Below are 8,749 nucleotides of genomic sequence, written 5' to 3' on the forward strand. Positions count from 1 at the left end.
AAATATTTGCAAACTGAATTCAACAATATAGTAAAAGTATCATACATCATCATCAAGTGAGATTTATTCCAAGGGTGCAAGGTTGGTTCAACATCTGCAAATCTATCAATGTGATATCCCACGTTAAGAAAATGAAGAATAAAAATTATCTCAATAGATGCCAAAAAAACAGACAAATTCAGTATCTATTTATGATAAAATAACACTCAACAAAGTGGATAGCCAGCTTACATACCTCTACATAATAAAGGCCATATATGACAAGCCCACAGCTATCATCACACTAAATGGAGAAAAGCTAAAAACTTTTCCTCAAAATTAGGAACAAGACAAGGACACCCACTCTCACCACTTTTATTCAAAATATTATTGAAGTCCTAGACAGAGCAAATAGGCAACAATAAGAAATAAAAGGCATCCCAGTTGCAAAGGAAGAGTATTTTCCGATGACATGATATCATATATAGAAAACCCTGGAGACTCCACCACAAACTGTCAGAAATAATAAAGTCAGTCAAGTTGCAGGATACAAAATCAATGTATAGAAATCTGTTGCATTTCTACACACTAATAAATGAACTATCAGAAAGAGAAATTAAGAAAACAATCCCATTTATAACTACATCAAAAAAGAATAAAATACCTAGGAATAAATTTAACCAAGGAGGTGAAAGACTTGTACACAGATTATTGTAAGACATTCATGAAAGAAACTGAAGACACAAATAAATGGAAAGACACCCTATGCTCAAGGATTGGAATAATTAATATTGTTAAAACATTCATATCACCCAAGCAATCTACAGATTTAATGCAATCCATAATAAAATTTCAGTGGAATTTTATTATAGAAATAGAAAAAACAATTCTGAAATTTGTATGAATTCACAAAGACTGTGAATAGGTAAAACAATCTTGAGAAAGAACAAAGCTGGAAGTATCATACTCCCTGACTTCAGACTTCACTACAAAGCTACAGTATTGGCATAAAAACAGACACTTAGATAATGGACAGAATAGAGTCCAGAAATAAACCCCCACATCTATGGTCAGTTAATTTATGACAAAGGCACAAGGGGGGGAAATAAATATGATGGAAAAAGACAGACTCTTCAACACATGGTTTTGAGAAACTGGACAGCAAATCCAAAAAAAAAAAGGAAACTGGACCATTTTACATTAAACACAAAAATTAACTCAAAATGGAATAAAGACTTGAATGTAATACCTGAAATCATAAAACTCCTACAAGAAAACTAGGTGGTATTATTCTTGACATTGGTCTTGGCAATGATTTTTTGAATCTCACACCAAAAGCAAAAATAAAGGAGTGGGACTACATCAAACTAAAAACCTTCTGCACAGCAAAGGAATCATCAACAAAATGAAAAGGTAATCTACTGAATGGGAAAAACTAGTTGGAAATCATATGTGATAAGGGGTTAACATCCAAACTATATAAAGAACTCATACAACTCAACAGCAAAAAACCCAATTAAAAAAATCCAATTGAAAATGGGCAGAGGATCTGAACATTTTTTTTTTTCAAAGAAAACATGCTCAACTTTGCTAAACATCAGGGAAATACAAATCAAAACCAGAATGATATATCACCTCACACATGTTAAAATGGCTATTATCAAAAAGACTAGAAGTAACGAGTGTTAGTGAGGATATGGAGAAAAGGGAACCCTTGTGCATGGTTGATGGCAATGTAAACTGGCGCAGCCACTATGAAAAAAAACCATGGTGGTTCCTTAAAAAATTAAAAATAGAACTACTATGTGATACAGCAATCCCCTGGGTATTTATTCAAAGAAAACAAAAACACTAATGCAAAAAGGTATATGAACCCCAAGTTCATTGCATCATTAGTTACAATAGTCAAGATGTGGAAACAATCTAAGTGTCCATAGATGGATGAATGGACTAAGATGTGGTGTGTGTGTTTACATACACACACATATACAAGGGAATATTATTCAGCCATAAAAAAGAAGGAAATATAACTATATTGATATCACAGATGGACTTTGAGGGCATGATGTTAAATGAAATAAATCAGACAGAGAAAGGAAATACTTTATGTATGATCTCACTTAAATGAGAAACAAACAAAAAAAAGAGTTAAAAAAAACCTAAATAACTACACTCAGATACAGAGAACAGGTTGGTGGTTGCCAGTGGTGGAGGGTGGGGGGTGGGAGATGGGCAAAATGGTTGAATGGGATCAAAAGGTACAGACTTCCAGTTATAAAATAAATAAGTTATGGAGATGTAATGTACAGCATGGGGACTATAATTAATAACACTCGCATATATGAAAATTGCTAAGAGAATCAATCTTAAAATTTCTCATGACAAGAAGAAACAATTCTTTTTGAACCATGTATGGTGACAGATATATTAACCAGAGTTATTGTGTTGATCACTTCACAATGTATACAAGTATCAAATTATTATGTCCTACACATGAAACTAATATAACAGTTTAAGTCAATTACACTACAGTTTTAAAGAAGACCCTTTTCAGAGGTTGCATTATTATTACATAATAGCTGTATAGAGCAATAGAAAATATTTCTCTTTATTTCTATAAAGTTAGTTCTAGGATGTATTTAGCTAAGATTAATGTGTAAATCAGCATGTATGTATATTTCAGTGTACCTAATGAAGAAGGAATACAATGTAGAAACGCAATGATTTACAGTTTATAAAAATGAAACGAAATAGTAAAAACAATAGAATATCACTCTATGCAATGAGGGAAGAAGCAGAATAGAGAGGACATAAGAGTAATAAAACTTCCATGAGGCAACTCTTGTAAGTTTTTACTATAGAACTTATAAGTAGTTTAACATGATAATAAAATTAAGTGTAAAAATTAGCAATTTTTTAATGCAAAAATACTAATCAGCAATGCACATTTCAAGTGATTTGAAGTTACAGTAATTTGACTCTACAATCATAATTAGATGTATATAAAGATAAAATATTTATACATATATACATAAATATACTCATATATGTACTATATTAGAATATTCTAATATATAATCTAAATTGTAAAATACTGATTCAGTAGGTCTATTCTTATTAACGATATTGGTATTCAAAAATTATATGTAAAGTATAAAAACATTTTGCTGATGTTATTGGGAACCAATATTTTCAACATTAGAAGTAGCAGAAATTTTTAAATGAAAAGGAATAAATAAAAATTCCGTGTTTCTAAATTTATTTTGGAAATACCAGTTAGAATTCATGTTTTTTTCACCTTAAAACTTTCATCGGTCCACCTAAAGGGCCTAGGAACAATGACCTAGTAGCAATGAAGATGTTCACCAGCACCTAGATGATGGTATCTGAATGTATTTAAACATTAAAATGTCTTAGGGATTCTTGGAGAAATGGTTAAATTCAGGACGGGGTAGGAAAACACAAGAAACACCTGGAACATCTTGTCATCCAAAAAGCAAATTCACTTTCTAAGACTTCTGGAGGCAGGGGAATGAGAGATATAGTTGAAACAAGAATGTCTAGGGATCAATAAGTTACTCAGTGGTTAGTTATCTCATTTTCTCCATGTTTCATATAAATTTAAAAATTTGATAGAAGATACATTCTAATTATTGAAGCTTACAATCAATAAAACATCAAAAGAAAAACTAGGTATACAAGAGTTTAACAAGATTATATTTAAAAAATAAATTGACTTTAGTTTACTTATTTTTCACCGCTTACAGTTGAATATTCTATATAGTTTTATAGTTCATGTTCAGAGAATCCCATATTTATCTGAATGCATGACAATAAGATGCATTTCCATATTGTGCAAGAATAGTGCCATTAACCATATAAACATTTATAAGACCCAACGAGCCTATTACATACATTTTCAAGTTTAACTTTCTAATTCTTCATAAACAGAAAGAATTAAAAATTGTTCTTCTGAAATAGTGTACTGCATACATATGACCATCAACCACAGCATGAAAATGTTAATTTTCTACATCTTCTGAAATATTGAGGACTATTAGAAATGAAGAAATGTTAACCCATACTTTGTGTTGTGGTATCTCCTATCTAACTACAATATTTTCCTGCTTCATTGATGATTTTAACAAACTAAATATTACAAAGAATACGAATAAAAAATAGCTTTTCTTTTTTGTTAGAATATGGATAAAAACATGGAAAATATATCTATTTATTCTGGTTTGAATAACAAACAGCTCTTTGGTTGTTATTAAAAGAGATTATATTCATTCTAATTTTTAAGGAATAAAGTGTTTGAGTTGGACCCTTGTATATTTTAAGCATTAAATTGTTTTATGCTTGGTATTGCTGTTACTGCTTCTAAGATATTTTAAAAAGCAAAATTTGTTCTTTCAATATACATTTAAGAGCCCGGGGTGCCACAGACATAAATGCCTTCTTGGAGTTGTTTTTTCAGTCAAATCAATAAATAAACACCGGAGTTTATTAAAAACGTGCGCTTTATCTTAAGTGTCCAGAGGTCCATGACGCTGTAAACATTCTTCGAGGGCGTGCCCCGCGCTCGCTGCAGCCCGCCCGCCCCTCCTTCTCCCCGCGGCGCCACCGAGGGGGAGCCCGGGTCGCCGCTGCAGCCTCAGCCGACAGCCCTGCGGTAAGGCAGGCGCGCAGCCTGCGGGCTCCCGAGGTGGGAAGACGGCCCCGGGCCGGAGACGGCGATTTTTTTTTTTTTTTTTTTTTTAATAAATGGAATATCAGACATTTTTGTATTAGTCACTTTTTTTTTTTTTTAATTTTATAGCTACTTTATTTATTTATTTTTGGCTGTGTTGGGTCTTCGGTTCGTGCGAGGGCTTTCTCTAGTTGCGGCAAGTGGGGACCGCTCTTCATCGCGGTGCGCGGGCCTTTCACTATCGCGGCCCCTCCCGTTGCGGGGCACAGGCTCCAGATGCGCATGCTCAGTAGTTGTGGCTCACGGGCCCAGCTGCTCCGTGGCATGTGGGATCTTCCCAGACCAGGGCTCGAACCCGTGTCCCCCGCATTAGCGGGCAGACTCTCAACCACTGCGCCACCAGGGAAGCCCCGGAGACGGCCATTTTAACCGGAATGTGGCCTCCAAGGTGGGCGCTGCGGCCCCTCTGCTCTCCCCCCACCTGCCCGCCGGCCCTCCCGCGGCGCAGGGAGGGCTCGGGCACTGGCTGGGGGTCTGGTGTCGGGGCGTGGCCAGGGGCGCGAAAGGGACCTCGGAGCTCCCCCCCTGGCCGGAACGCCGCCTTTGCCCTCTGCTTCCTGATTTTACTCCACGTGCGCGCTCTGAAACTGGCTTCTGGAGTTAGTGAATGATGAAGTCATCGAAGTTTTTAATGATAGGAAAGTAAGGTAATGTCTACACAAGACAGCAAAAAAAGAAAGAAAGCTGTTGTCTTCTGTTTAAGCGATGACAGAAGACAATTGTAGAGGAGGCAAATCAGATCTTGGTGGGTGACACTGGTGATATTGTAGAGGACCCCTGTGCACCTTTTGTGAAGTTGCTACCTATGAATGATTGCTGATAATAAGATGCCACATAGAAGACAAAAGAGTCTAAGAAAGAAGACCTAGTATTTACATTCTGGGCTTCTGAAAGTGCACCTTTAAAAAGATGATTTACGCTAGCTCTATAGATGCCACTAAAAAGAAATTAGAGGTAATAACATGAGAGGCAAGTAAATGGCTTAGATGATAATAAAGGACCGTTTGACACTTGGAGAGAAATTGAGAGGCAACGTAGTAGTTTCACTTGAAGGAAAACCCTGTAAAATCAAAGTCAAGTGCCATCTGGATCTTGAGGAGCTTCCGTTTCTCCAGCTCAGTCAACTGGAATAGTATTAGGTTTTGGGCTTTTTTTTTTTCCTTTCTCTTCCCACTGGGTCCTAACAACACAATGAATGAAGGAAATATCATTCATATAAGCAGCCTATCAGAGATTGCCATTAAACTGTTACTTTTATGTAGAACCCAAGGAATGCCTTCCCGTTATATTTTAGCCCAAACAACTAGTTATATGTCTCCCTTGTAGCAAGCACTACAATGAAGGTGATTGTCAATGTGAATAGCTTAGAATACTGCAAAGGGTTAGGCTAATTGAATGCCTTGAAAGTATTATTCACTGGTGAGATGGTAAACTTTATTCAATATTATTTATAGTTGCACTTCATTGCAGTTTTGTGAGACTGGAGCATTCGTACACCTCACTTGCCTTGGCAAGCCTACTTTTGGTGACATGGCAGCACGGATATAACACTATGCATGGAAAGCACTTTTTTTGTAATGAGTTTAATCCCCCAACCCAAAAGGAATTCCAGTTGTGTTAACTGTGTCATCAATTTATCCTAGTGCCCCTGTGTTCATTCCTGTTACCTTTGTATCTTCTTAAAATACCTGTTGTCGAGGCCTTTTCGTTTTCCATTGAGTGTACACCGCTGAATAAGTGTAGGAGTTTTATGTTTACCATGTAAGTCTTGCAACACTGAAGATATTTTGAATATGTCATGATGGCAATTTCTGTATAAAAGAGCCTTGAATGGAACACTGATCTCGAAAACAAACTCCCCACCCTCGCAAAAATGGACACGTTGCAATAAAAATTGTGGCATATTATAGAACGAACGTTGCCTTGTTTTCCTTGGATATTTTGCAAAATACCATGTGAAGCAACTCCTAGAGTGAACAGCTAATATTAGTCTCTGCACTGGTCATTTAAGAATTTTTTTGTACAACATTCATGCATGATATTTTCCAGTTTGTTGGGTTAATTTGGTTTAAAAAATATTCTATACTGAAGCCAACTAATATAAAACATTATTGTTATAGAGGGTACTTTTACAAGCTTTACTTTATTTCCTTATGTTACTATGATGATCAGGAATTATTTTTTTGCACTTTGACATAAATCCTCTTCAATATCTGATTTGTTCTCTGGATAAATTAGGGTAGTTATTTTTTAATTCATGTTACATTTCTAAGTAGTTGAGTAGTAGAAGAAGTAGGAACCTCTTATTGTGTATTTGGTCATAATGAAAATAATTTGTAAAATGTTGTCCTTAAAAAGTGTAATAATATTTCTCATGTTTAGGAACTTTCATTTCGGCTACTATTTTTTAATATATTTCACAAATTGGAAAAAAATGATATAGCAGTCAAACATTAGTAGTGGGATTTGGCTGTGGTCCTTATAGAGAATTTGATCTGTTCAATATGAGCAGTTTGCTGTTAGCAGAGCTGTTTATGGCAAACACATGCTCTTGTTTCTTGTCATAGTTAGCTACAAATGGCAAAACTGGACTTGATTCTACTGGTATACAAAACAGGCATGCTAATAAGCGGTGGATTGTAGCTTAGAACTTACCCCATAGCTCTGAAGAATGCTCTTATTTGAAAACAGGAAATGAAAAATCCCCCTTTTTTTTTAATGTATGGGGAAAATTGGGTTTACATATTTTTCCATATTTTCAAAAGGTTTTTCAGATGAAAACAAAAATAGGAGTTAAATGTCTAGGTTTCCATTTAAAATTATATGAATGGCTTGGAATCTTTTGCACTGAGAAATTTTATTTCAGGCTTCTAGCTGTCCCTGTGAATTATCCTGGACATTTTGATGGCTTTTTGGTAAGGTCAAACTCATAAGTAAAGCATGAGAATACTGGCATACACTAAACCATATGTGTACTGATACTTGCACCATGAAATTTTTCATTATTTTCCTCATTCTTCTAAAAAATAAGAGACTCTAAGTTATGCAGTATCTTTTGTTTTTATAGCTGATTTCTCAACTTTCTGATATGCCTCTTTAAATTATATAATAATTTCAGAGAGTAAAAATTGCTTTAAAATGTGGTACTTTGATGTGTTAGATTGACAAAACATACTAATATTAAGGTCATCTTTGAAATACATCTTTGTGCATAAAGCCAAAGATAATAATTAATGGTTCATATGTTACTTGAGACTAATTTGGCATTTGAAATGATCATTTTACTTTACAATCATTTACAATGAAACAATGTTCCAGTTAGCTTTAAAGGCATACAGTGCTAATCAGTAAAATATTGACAATATTTTACTGCTAGCTTGCAAAATTATAAGTGTTTTAAAAAATAAAATACATGAAAATATTACAAAAATTCTATGAGACAGTTACAAGTATTTCAAAATAAAATCTTGTCACAAAATATTTGATTTATACATTGAATTTCAAATTCCTAACAATTTTTTTTCACAAAGGGGTTGATTTATAAAGATGTCCATACTTAATTCTTGCCACAGAGTGTCTCAGGTATGACAGAGACTGATTCATCATTCCTGGACACACAATAAATGTCAGCGTCCGGTTTCCTTACAGTTCAGTGGGGGCTATGTGGCCGAGTCTACACATGCCTTAAAATCCCTGCACAGACTGTTGTTTCAGCGCCCTCAATACAGAGGACCCTGTGCAGGACCCTGAGGAAGGCCCTGGGGAGGACCCTGAGGAAGGCCTGAAGGATGGAGAGTCACAAACTGGAATGATCTTGGATGACCAAATTATGTAGAAGAAAGTCCTCAAGAGAAATCTGATGTACGTCAGATTGTTATGTGAGCAAGAAATAACCCTGCGTTGTGTGCGCTGTGAGATGCGGGACTGTTGGCTATAAAAGCTGGCAGAGATACCCTAACATGCTGGATAAATAAAATTTTATAAAAATCAGTGATTTATTTTGTATATATGTATGATTGC

At 35.2% G+C, this 8,749-nt stretch overlaps 1 pseudogene; it reads left to right on the plus strand.

Annotated features, from left to right (window-relative positions):
• The first annotated feature begins 2,216 nt into the window (after positions 1–2,216).
• Positions 2,217–5,862, plus strand: LOC137763532 (cofilin-2 pseudogene; annotated as a pseudogene).
• The last annotated feature ends 2,887 nt before the right edge of the window (positions 5,863–8,749 follow it).

The sequence above is a fragment of the Eschrichtius robustus genome, chromosome 4 (assembly GCF_028021215.1).
Source record: "Eschrichtius robustus isolate mEscRob2 chromosome 4, mEscRob2.pri, whole genome shotgun sequence".
Classification (NCBI taxonomy): domain Eukaryota; kingdom Metazoa; phylum Chordata; class Mammalia; order Artiodactyla; family Eschrichtiidae; genus Eschrichtius; species Eschrichtius robustus.